Raw genomic sequence first — 13,022 nt, forward strand, 5'->3', positions numbered from 1 at the left:
AGTTGGTACTAAAATTTGTGAAATATTAAAAACCACAGAAGGCCATCTTCACATGTCGTGTAAGTGTTTTGTGAATTTTGAAAGAATATGAACAAAGATCACACAGGATGAGAAGGTAAGGATCATCTCAGGCTATACCAGAGGCAGAAGAACCCACATTATTGATGTCATGGATCCATTATTATGGATTTTTATCTCATGTTGGTGTTTTTGATTTCCATATCTCCCAAATACATGCTGTTGCCTTATGTTGAGTATACATCTTAATAAATCCAGCAGATTGCTTCCCCCTCCTACCTCCCCCACCCCCAAAATTATCTGATGCTCCTTACTAATCCTCAACGACTTTTTCACATCCAAAGTTTTGTGCAAAACTGTTTGAATTGTCATAAAAAAAAGATTCTGAGAATGCTAGGTATGAGGAAGGTTATCCACCACACTCACAGGCATAATAGAGCAGATGACTAGCAAGGTCCACCATATTTTGCAGATGGGAATTTTAGTACATTGGAGTAGCAGGAATTCAGAATTTTGAAGATTAGGACAGTATCCCCCCCCCACACACCCCCCTTAACAGGATGATAGAAAGAGACTATAGGGTATTAGGTAGTCATCATAGACAGTCTGGTAATGTGATGGTATGGCTTAATCAAGATCACCTAGGGTAGGGACTTAGAGCCAAATCACTTTTTGCGGAACGATTTTGGAGGGGCCACAGCATAAGGCAAAATTAGATTCTCCAACTTCAATGGACAGCATGTCCCCCAACAAAATAAAAATCTCCTTTACTCCTATACTGAAAGATTTCTCAACGTCGTTTGCCCAATCCCACATCAGCATTTGATTCATGATTTTCTTGAATACTGCAACAGATTCCGATTCAAGGGCCAAGAGTTAAGTGCTGCCCGATGGGGTTCAAGTTCAGAGTAGACTCCCCACAGTACTCACCTGAGCTGCCTCTGCCTCTTCAATCCCCCTCTTTACTCTTATCATCAGTGTGGCAAGCAGCAAACCAGATTAAATGACCAACTGCAGAATAAGAATAAGCAATATTAAAATAAAAAAACAAATAGAACAAATAGAGAAATAAAGAGTTTTACATTTGCTTACACTTTACTTAACGAATATCTTTTACAACCCCAATTGCATTTGCCCTTCACAACAATCCTATGAGGTGGCGAATAGAGCAAGGTTTATTACTGCTGTTTTATAGCTTAGAAAGGAAAAGATATTTGCTTAATATTTGTAGGGATTTTATTTGAGCTGTTTAGACATGATTAGTGAGGTGGTCCTGGAGAAAGTTAGGGGAGTGGTTTGAGTCTGTCTTTCAAAAATAAGGAAGGGTAAACATAGATTGGGCAGAGGGCAGGGTTTCACCAGACAAGAGGAAATAGATATTCTGAGGCCTCAAATCCAGCAACCGAGTAGCTTTCAGAGGGGAAAGAAGGTCAGGTGAGAGGAGAGGGATAGGAAGATGAGGAGACAGGGGCTAGCTGGTCTCCAATGAACTGAGGGGAACAGTCGCATCCTCTCCGGATGCAGAAACCTAAGAAGGAAGGGTGCTTTGGCAACGGATTGTATCGGTGGGAGCTTACTGGTTGCAGATGATGATAGACATTTGAGAAAGAAATCCTCTCTCGAATGAGTGGGAGTGGACCAATGCAGTTTTTCAACCACAATTCAGTTTCACTTTCTCCTACATGATCTTTCTCCTGTTTCTATTCATCTTTGTTTTTCTTCCTACCACTGTGCATCTCTCTCTCTTTCTCTCTCTCTCTCTCTCTCTCTCTCTCTCTCTCTCTCTCTCTCTCTCTCTCTCTCCCCTCTCCCAATTCTTGTTTTTGTCTCTTTCTTCATCTGTCTCTGTCAATGCCTTCTCTCTCACTCCTGGCTCTGGCATACTGTCCGGTTTGCTATCTCTATCTCTATGTCCCATCCTTTCCCCCCATGTCTGTGAGGCATCTCTGCCTGGAGTTAAGACCTTTGCTCAGTGGCACTCTAGATATATTCTTCATCACCACTGCAGAAAGAAACAAAATAAATTTATTTTAAGATGTGATAAGAGGACAAGATCAGACACAAAGAGCAACTTCTCTGAAAGTGGATATAGTGAGATAATGGAAGAAAAGACTTGATGAGATAGGTGAAAGGACATAAGATCTTGAACTGTCAGCATATAACTGGAAAAAAAACCCAGCATTCCTAAATATATTGATTGGTTAAAGGCAGGAGGTCCTCTCTGTGGGCATGAGAAATTCTAACTCACAGTTTTATAATAGCTTTGCGATCCTTAGAATATAGGTGGAAGTAGAGATAGCAATAGTTAACATGTCCCTGATAAAAGTATGAGGACCCAGCTGTTAGACTGGGAGTTGAAGGTTGCCAATATCAGCCTTTCTATCTCTTGGCAGCTTCTTTGGGCAGCTGTATTGGCTTTGCCCTAGCCCTTTGGAAAGCTGCCAGAAGAGTCTTTTTGTTTCTTGACTACTTGACTTGGTCACACCTGGAAGACTAACGGATTCAATTATCTGTACTACTTTCTTCAACTAGAGTAAAGGTAAAAAAGGGAGACAACAGCTAGCATTTAAATGCTAGTTCTTTAATGGTATTTACTTATCTGCAAATTCTTTTATTTCTATTATCTCATTTGATTCTCACAACAACCCTAGAAAGTAGGAATGAAGAAAATGATATGCTAAGTGCATTTATTAGGGTAACTCTCTTAGGAAGCATCTTAAGCAGAATTAGAATTCAAGCATCTTCCTGATTCTATCTAGTGCTATCCAGTGCTGTATCCATTGTGCCACCTAACTGCTAAGCAAGTTAGATGCAAAGACTATTTTTAATATGCTCTAGAGTTTGAAACGTGCTTAGTGTTTATTTTTACAAAATATAAAGCTTCTAGAACCTAGCTTAATAAGATTCTGTTTGAAAGAAAACTACAAAAGAATTGAGAAAGCCTGGGTTCATATCAAATTTATGTTACTACTGTATGCCCTTGAGCAAGTCATTTAATCACTGTGAGATAAATGATTATTTTTCTCTCTTGTATTAATAACTAATTAATAAATTAGTGAACTAAGGCCAAGCTTTTCCCCCCTTTTCTACTTCCTCTTTCAGAAATCGCTACATTTTTTTTAGGTTTTTGCAAGGCAAATGGGGTAATTATTAAGTGTCTGAGACCAGATTTGAACCTAGGTACTCCTCACTCCAGGGCTGATGCTTTATCCACTATGCCACCTAGCTGACCCCCTCTTTCAGAAATCAACCACTATAGTTATTCAGGCTGACTTTGAGGTGCAAGATTGATAATGAGAGGAGGAAATCTGATCTGTCCAAGAGATAAAGTAGGTGAATTTATGGATTCTGACCCATTGGACCTTACTCAGATCTGGGAACATGTAGATTCTTCCTTTTGTCAGACAGGTGATATAGATACAAAAATCTATCTCCCAATCACTCACTAAAGTAAGTCCAACAATCATAATAATATTCTTTCTCCTCATTTACTTGTTAACCGGAGTTATTTTCCACCCTCACGAACACCCTTTCTTCCAAGGAACTATAAACATTGAGCAGGTGCTATGAAAGGTTTTTGGTCTAAGAGAAATAGCCAAATGATAATTCTCTTATTAATAATATGCTAACAGTATTAATAGAATGATTAATTACTCAAAACTATATCTCTCAACCCTTTTAAACTCCAAGCCTCTCAGCTTCAGTTTCTTTAAAAAAGGACTTCTAGGGCCCCTTCCAGTTCCAAATATTATGGTTCTATGATACATAAGAGCTATTCTTCCCAGACATGATTTTCTGGGATAGAACTCACCTCTGGGGATATTATCTTTGTGCTGAGTTTCATTAATGGGAAACTTAGCAACCCGTCTTGTGGACAATGATCAACCACACAGACTTTGTCATGAGAGAAAAACCCTGAGCCATTGCTTTTTAAATCCTTTCTGGAAGCAGTTGAAGGAAAGTGAACATCTGGATTGACTTTCAGCATCCCAGAACTGAGAGAAAGAATAGAAAAAAAAAGAGAAGCATTAACTTAAGAAGAGTTTCTACTGTTGGGAGAGATTGGGGTTAGGGAAAATCTAAATTGGTCTGTGTTTGCATCATTTGATGAAAAATGCTTTTGCTTTTATTACTTTTTAAAACCATTAAGTTGTCATTATTATATGTCTTTGAGAGAGATAAATCAATTTATTGCCAGTTTTATAACAAAGAAGGGCTCTCTTAAAGTAGGATGGGTACTGAGTCATTTTTTTTAGGTTTTTGCAAGGTAAATGAGGTTAAGTGGCTTGCCCAAGGCCACACAGCTAGGTAATTATTAAGTGTCTGAGGCTGGATTTGAACTCAGGTACTCCTGACTCCAGGGTAGGTGCTCTATCCACTGTGCCACCTAGCCACCACCTGAGTCATTATTTAATTAGTGCATTTATTCCAAAAGCTAGATTGGAGCTTCCCTACCCAGAACACATGCCTTTCTTTGAGGTAAGCAAAGCTTGTAAGGCTTATTCAGTGAATGAGAAATATTTAGTAACTATCTTAATTGATTCCAGAATCTCTGAATTTATTTCTAAGCAATGGAGTTACAAAAGTTTTTTTCATACGCTAGGTGAAATATGGAGCATTGTGACTAACCTGTGCTTACAAGGCACAAACAAGCTCCATTTTATAACAGTTTATGCCTTTGCATCAGGCAACCTCTTCTCATTCAAATGCAAAAACAGAAATATAATGGAGATTAAACATGATATGCAAGATTGGAACCAGGAGGACCTGGGTTCAAATCCTATCTCAGATAATGACCCTGGGCAAGACACTTAACCTTCTTTGTTCCTCAATTTTATCAAAAGTATAATAAAGATAATAATAATAATATATAGCTTACTGGGTTATTGTGAGAATCAAATGAATTGACATCTCTAAAGTACTTTTCAAACCTTAAAGTATTATATTAATTTTAGTTGTTGCTGTTTTTATTCAAAGACTATACACATAATAAAACAGTTGGCTAACAAAAAATAAAATCATAGGTTTCACTAATCTATTTGACTGTGTTCTGATAAAACACCTTCACTTTTTAAAATTTTTTTCACAAGGCAGTGGGGTTAAGTGACTTGCCCAAAGTCACACAGCTAGGTAATTATATGTCTGAGATTGGATTTTAACTCAGGTCCTTCTGATTCCAGGGCCACCACTTAGCTGACCCAAAACAACTACATTTTAATTCATATTTTTATTTTTCTTATTACATGTTATAAAAGTTTTTCAACATTCATCCATCTGCATATGCATATTTTTAAGTTACGTGATTTCCTTCCACCCTCTCTTCCTACCCTGCTCCCCTCAGTGGTGAACAGTCAGGTGAATAATGTACATACACATTTATGTTAAATAATTCCATTGTACAAGAAAATGTTATAATAGGTATAAATTAAGTTTAGACCAACAACTCAAAACAAATACCACAATTAGTTACAATGCTATAAAAACATATATAAAATTGTTTATAATATCATATTATAGTAACATATAATATATAAACTACAAAACATATGGTAATATATCTTTAATTTCATTTCTATTGATAAAATCACATCTGTTTCTGCTGTTGAATTGTTTATAGTTCTAAGGGCTTTCTTCTCTGGGTGTTTCCATCATTGTGGTTACTGGTGAGTCAGAGTACCAGCAAAACCCTTTGCCAGGTCACATCTTCATAGAATTACTCTCCAAGATTATGACTAAAAGGCAGGTCCGGTAATATGTGGGGTATTACCACTCCTAAAGCTCTTGTGCTTATCCACTTATCAGAGGAAGTTGATTATCAGTAGGTTTTGGTGACTACAAGAAAGGTAGGGCCCTTCTCCACAATGATTGATCCCCTTTCTCATGGCTACAGAACCTGGACTGGAAGAAGGAAGGATACTTTTGGGATTTCATCTCAGGGTCCTGAACTATGCCCATGGAGATTTGATGGGAGACAGTAATAGAAGTGATAGGCATAGGTTAATAAGCCTGACATTTGCTATCACCTATTTCTCCTGTATGATATTTCTGGCTTATCTGTCCCAAGAGCAGTACTTTGTAGGCATTTGGTGGGTATGATCGACCTCTTTACTACAGGATTTATTTTCCTAGATAATGAATAGGGGGATAGGACTAGCATGGCCAATGATGCTATTATCTGAGTTCTTTGATCTAGTTGCCCATTGTTATCAATTGATTAGAACTGAGTTTTAATGGTGGTGAGAATTATATAATGATTAATTTTCTTGATATTGACTGCAAGACTAGATTAAAAGTAGAGTTAGTAGTGTGGAGGTCATTGCTTTTCCCAGGGTTCTTCTATTCAAAGCCCTAGGTTATGTAGGTGGTAGTTACAACAATAATGGTAGCTTGACTTTCTTGGTATGCTTTTCACATAGTATGTAGCTTGCTGTTCTTACCATATCATTCCATTAAATGTTTTTGTTTTGAGTTAACTCTGCCTATGGAATGACAATTAAAAGTAAATGTATTAATGGGATATCATAAACCATATTTTTTAGCCAGGTGGAGCCATAGAGTACTTTGAATCTAGTGTAATTGCTCCCTTGGTGGCCAAACATTTGATTGGGAGCTAGTAGGCAGCCCCAGAGGAGGTACAATACTTAAATTCAGAGTGTAATGTATAGAGACTCATTGAGCAGTTTTTCTCTGTCCCAATTGAGAGCAGGGTAGTAACAACTTCATTTGTGGCATGAGGAATTTAGGTTAGACACTAGAGTTATTCCTATGAGGTATGACTGATATAGGTAAGGCAATATTGTATAGCAGAAAAGAGACCTAAAACTAAGTTCTAATCCCTGTTCTGACAGTATTTAATTTCATTCCATTCCATTTCATAAACTTTTATTAAGTGTCTACTGTATGTGAACAACTGTGTAGAAGAAGGCAAGGATACAAAGAAGGCAGTTCCTAACTTCAAGAGTTTTACATTCTATTGAAATATATTCTCTGATTCTTGTCTACTTATTCTATTATTAAAACCAACCATTAAAGTAAAAAAAAAAAAGGTCATCTCTGTGTGATCTTGGCCAAAGTATTTTCTGTCTTTGGTCCTCACTTTCTTTGTCAATGAAGCAAAAAGTATGGAACTGGATGATCTTTAAGTTTCCTGCCAGCTCTTAAGTCCTAAGGCCTATAAAATTGCTCCTTGGGTATCCCCTAGGGAAGATATACTATCTGACTGGGTTAACCAAGATGAATCCCTGACCAGAGACATACTGTGTCTCTGAGCATTGAGAATCAAGTAGTTGCTTTTTTCCCCCCTTTCTGGTCTCCAGCACTAGGGTAAAGGATGTGGCAGGGGTGGGGGAGGTGGGGTTTGTGAGCGCATATGTGTTTGACTTCTCTCATTTCCGCTTCCCCTTCTCAGCGTGACAGTTGCTAATGAGGACAGGGAGATAGGCACCACACATAACATGACCTTCAGCTGCTGCCTTGAATGCTGCACCTACCTTGGGGAAGGTGTGGGGCATTTCTCCCCAGATCCCCTTCTCTTTGATCAAGTTCCTTCCCAAAGGACAGGTGAGTGCAGTCTTTTTGAAAGACAATTTGTAGTTCTATTTATGTTGGGCTGGATGAGGTTGTTTTTGGAGGGAGAAGAGAACTGAGTTTTAAGACATTTTTAAAGAAAGAGAAGAGTTAAGATAAAGAACCCTACCCTAATTTTTACCTCTTGAGTCATCGATTCTGCCAGGTACTACAATGGATAAAGCACTAGACCTAAATCAAGAAAACCTGAATTCAAATCTGGTCTCAGACACTTACTAACTGTGATCCTGGCAAGTCATTTTATCCTTTGTTCCCTAGATTATAAAATGGGAATAATAATGGCTCCTATTTTCCAGGCTTATTGTGAGGATATCATAAGATAATACTTGTTAAGTACAAAAGTACATTACAAAGCTTAAATCACTATATAAATGCCAGCTCTTATTATTTTTTAAACATTTTTTGGAAGGCAGTGGGGTTAAGTGACTTGCCCAAGGTCACACAGCTAGGTGTGTGATTTGAACTCAGGTACTCCTGACTCCAGGTCAGTGCCCTGTCCACTGCACCACCTAGCCACCCCACCAGCTCTTTTTATTACCACAATTCCTATAACTGGTGGAATCTTGAGAGTCCATTTTATTTATTCTCCATTCTCTGAGGACTTTCACCAATAGAAACTGATTTCTCTGACTCTAACATCTTCAAGGAAGAAGTAAAGAAGAAATCTAATAATGGCATCTAATAATGCACCAGATGCAGTTCTAAGTACTTAAAATATATCATCTCATTTAACCCTCAAAATAGCTTTGCAAGGTTGATACCATTTTATAGTTGAGGTAATCAAGGAATACAGAAGTTAGATGCCTAGGGTCATACATAGAATATGAAAATTCATACATATGGATTTCAGTCATGGCTGGATTTCAATTTAGGTTTCCCTGATACCAGGATCAACACTCTTATCTACTGAACTTTATCTACTGTACCATCAGAGATCTCATGAACTCAGTGCAGCTAGCACTTCTCCCAACTGTTGTTTCTTTGAATCTGGTCACTTTTGGTCATTATTCATTATGTAAGGCCTTCAAATGGTACAGATGTAGAAATCTGAAAAAAAAGTAAAATGAGCTTCCTTTTTCTTTCATTTTTTTTAAGGTTTTTGTAAAGCAAATGGGGTTAAGTGGCTTGCCCAAGGCCACATAGCTAGGTAATTATTAAGTGTCTGAGTCCAGATTTGAACTCAGGTACTCCTGACTCCAGGGCCAGTACTCTATCCACTGAGCCACCTAGCCACCCTGAGCTTCCTTTTTCTTTAGAGTCATCTAAATATTTATTCTGAATTTCTCTGATTTCAGGGAAATGCTTAGAATAAGTCCCATTCTAACTCATTGTAATGTTTATAAAATGTTCTTTTTTTGCAAAGACATAGAGAATAAGGCATTTAGTATGCCATATATCACTAGTATATATGTTGTTGTCTACATTTCTATATTTTACAGGTGAGGTAAAGTGAATGGCTATGGTTATACAGTTAGTGAACCTCAGATTTGAGAATATTTGGAAATAAGGTTAAAGCACAAGACATTTAGATTAGGGAGGAATGGGAGAGACCAAAATGTAGAATGGGTTGCAGAGAGATCTAAGAAGACCTGCACCTAGGTTGTGAGCACTTTGGCTTAGAGGTGGGGTCAAGAGGAGACAGTGGGGTGGTGGAAAGATTTGCCCACTGGAGTTTCCTAGAACCCCAGCTGTGACACTAGGTAGTTAAGAAAGATGCAACTGCTAGGAGTGAATAAAGAGAAGATAAAGGACCAGGAAGATCCCTTGGGTATTGCTTGAAGAATTTGTGGGCATAAAGGGGAGACCCCAGGAAGTCCCATTGCTTCTAGGTAACAGATGTGGCTCCCCATATTGCAGAAAAGGGGTTGCCCCCTTTGTCCAGAGAAGGTGCCCCTCCACAAAAGAGTGTCAGAGATGAAAGTCTGCTGACTTCTGTCCTGAGGGGACATGTTTTGGTTTTCATCTTTGTATACCTACCTTCTACACAGTTACTTGCATATAGTAGACATATAACCAATGTTTATGGAATGGAAAGGTATGAAATGGAATGCTGATAGTTCAGGCATTATAACCTAGGTCTTCTGATTTCAAGTGCAGGGCTCTTTTCTACTATTTAGGACTTCTTTGCTGATGCCAGTCTAATATGCATCTCTCATGATGCCAATCAAGTTGGTGGCATTTTGTTCTCAGTTGGGACTGAAAACAAGAGGATTCTTAAGAATCTCCTATAGTCTAGAAGGGTTAAGCAGGGGAAAGACTATCTAGTTGTCATCCATAACAACTGATAAATACTGAGATTTTAGCAAGAGTAATAGAAGTTAAAATATGAGCAAGGCTTCCCCTTCCCTGCTATGGTTGTTCCCAACCACAGCTGTCTGGAGAATTATAAAACTGAAAATTGAAAAGGGTTTTAAAGTTCATTTACTCTTCTCCCTCATTTTAGAGATGAGGAATCTCCTCCAACAGTAGTAACTATAGGATATAGTCTTTCTCTTCCCCTTGGGTATGGAAGCAAACTCTTTCCAGGGAGTCATATCTACTTATCAGAGCACCTTCAAGGTCAATGAAATTGGTCTCTGACCAAGATGGGAAGAATGGAGAGGAAGATGAGTCACTGGGTCGGGGGGAATTTGGCATTTGGTCTGTTGTCCTCTGCATCTCTATTTTTGCATCCATCTACCTAGAGCAGAATGTTTCTGGAGGATATTGGGGGATTCCAATCAGCAAGACTGTACCAAGGAAAGTAAAAACATAAGGATTATTAGAAGAAAAGGGAAAGAGAAGGAAATGAAAATGGAGAGAATGAGAGGTCTAACATGGTCACCATTTCAATAAGAGTAGGACACAACCTGGTTTAGTGAAGTTTAGTGAGAAGGGGTTGGATATTTGAGTTTGGGGAGAGGGGATTAGGGGTTTGTTCCATAGTTCTTTTGGTAGCTAAGTAGAGCTCAGTTATCCTCCCAAGTCACAAAGTCCTCATAGAACCCTGAAAGAACCTACTTTGAAAACTCTCTCATCATTTTCACTCATAATCAATCTTCAATACTGGACAAATCATTTAAACTATTTTCCTCAGTTTCCTCAACTATAAAATGGGAATGATATATATCTTTCAGGATTATTGTGAAAATCAAATAAGATAATTTTTGTTAATTGTTTAGCAATGCCTAGCACTTAATAGGAGATATATGAATGTCAGCTATTATTAATATTATTATAAGTAATGCTCTTCAACAGACAGATAGTAGGCTATTAAAAATTAGGAATAATTCTCATTTTTCCTAGGAATGTGAGAGCCCTGCCATTTTTGTGACCATGGGAAGCTATGGGCTTTTAATTGCTAAAGACTTTTGAAACAAGTGTTGAAGGGTCAGTCTGACCCAAAAGAGACTCACCAACCTTGAGACAGGGGAAGGAACAATAATTTTTGGAATATAGAATGAGCATGTTCTAGAGGATGTGGATAAGGAGAAAGAAAGGTGTGGTTCAGGCCCTAGTAGCCAACCCATCATGGAAACCTGGTTTCCTTTTGTTGCACTCCCACACTTTCTCACTCCTGCTCTACTTCTCATCTCAATTTGAAAGCTCTGGTATTATGCTTATGGTGTCTGCCCCTGCCTATATCAGAATCCATGCCATAGACAAGCACCCCAGGAACATTAGGATAAAGCCAGAGCTGTGACAAATAAACAAGCAGACAGACAGAGAGACAGAGAAATAGAGAGAGAGGGAGAGAGAGAGAGAGAGAGAGAGAGAGAGAGAGAGAGAGAGAATGAGAGTTCTTTCTAGAAGTCTACATGTCCTATATATTCTGTATTATTAGTCACTGGCATCTATACTGCCAACACATTCTCTCTTTCCAAAGTTCTCCACCCCAAATCCCTTACCACTTAATTTCTACCTATGCCATAATATAGCAAGGTCTTAACTTCTTTTTTTCTTCCTTTTTAATTTCTTTCCATTTCATTTCCATTTAATTTCTTTCCATTGCCTTTTAATTCCTTTCCATTTCACAGGAAATGGGAGAAAATTAATTCTCCATTCAATGATAACATTTTAATTGCTATTGACCCTGGGCCAATCAATCTAGGGGGTCATACTCAATACTTACTGACTATCTTCTTTGTATATTTTTGGGGGCAAGTCCAAATTCCAGGCTGCTGACTTCTTTTCCACTATCCATCATGTCTATGGACATCTTTTCACCCAGATAATCCCAGTACACCTAATACTGTAGTTTGTACATAGTAGGTAATTAACATTTTTGTTGAATTGTAAGATCAGGGATTGCAAACTCATTTTAAGATTCAGCAATGACAAAAATGTTTATGTGAGGTTGAATCCACGGTTCTTGAATTAGTATATGTGCGATGAGCTCCCAACAGACCCTTTTCAAAATCATGCTTTTGAATACATGACATGAAATACTAAAGATTACAGAGAAAACCAATTATTCTGAAAAAGATTATCAAAATGTTATAAACAAATAAAAATGGACCATAAATTAAGAATCACTAGTCTAGACACAGACTATTTAAATTAAAAGATGCCTTACAATATGAACAATTGTTTATAATATGAACAATCCATTTTTATAGTTAAAGTAACTAAGGCCCAGGTAGAGTGAAGTGACTTTTTCATATATTTAGGAATTAAAAGAATCCATATCTTCAGTTACCAAGTTCAATAGCTTAAGAAGGCTGTTTTTTACTTTTATAAAAACATAATTCAAAAGAAACAAAGATCTATTTAATAATAATATTAATAATGAGGCTGACTTTTGTATTTCCATCTAATCTGAAGTATCTCTGCAGCTCCTTCTTTTTCATAAGTGTGCAAGCTGAAACTGATAGTAACCACTTCTCCTTTCTCCTCAAGCCAGATTTTGCTTCCCTCTGATGGAGAGTTAAAATTGTTTCTCTCTGGTTTTGTATTAATTTTAAATTTTTATGTTTGTTTTTCATTTGTTTTTATACTGTCCTATATTTGTCTCTCCATGTCAGTTTATCTGTTTTAGACAGGAAGCACCCAGAGGATGTTTGGTGCAGCACCTAGATCAGTACCTTGTACATAAAATCAATTTGGAATATTATTCTTAATTTTGGTCACCACCCTTTAGGAAAGTTGATGACCTCATTGAAGGTTAATGAAACATGTCCAGAAGAATGAGACTGTCATTTGAGGAGGTTGTAATCCATGAGACTTATGAGAAGACAAAAGATAAAAATAGGGCAAATAAACTAAAGATGAGAGAATTAGGGGACCATGAAAAGTGGTTTTCAAGAATTAAAGGGATGCCTGGAGGAAGAGAAATTAATTTGACCCCAAAAATTAGGTGATAAAAGTTCTAGAGAATTGAGCTGGACTTGAACATAAAGAAAACTTTGCTGAAAATTTGAAATATTCCTAAGTGAATT

At 37.5% G+C, this 13,022-nt stretch overlaps 1 protein-coding gene across 3 annotated transcripts in view; it reads left to right on the forward strand.

Moving 5' to 3' along the window:
• The first annotated feature begins 7,427 nt into the window (after positions 1-7,427).
• Positions 7,428-13,022, forward strand: part of TESPA1 (thymocyte expressed, positive selection associated 1) — a 117,954-nt gene continuing 112,359 nt past the window's right edge. For all 3 annotated transcript variants that reach the window (XM_074226065.1, XM_074226066.1, XM_074226067.1), the window contains exon 1: positions 7,428-7,578. The gene's annotated coding sequence lies outside the window, so the exon portion shown is untranslated. The remainder of the gene's footprint in view (positions 7,579-13,022) is intronic.

Source organism: Macrotis lagotis, chromosome 2 (assembly GCF_037893015.1).
Source record: "Macrotis lagotis isolate mMagLag1 chromosome 2, bilby.v1.9.chrom.fasta, whole genome shotgun sequence".
Classification (NCBI taxonomy): Eukaryota; Metazoa; Chordata; class Mammalia; order Peramelemorphia; family Peramelidae; genus Macrotis; species Macrotis lagotis.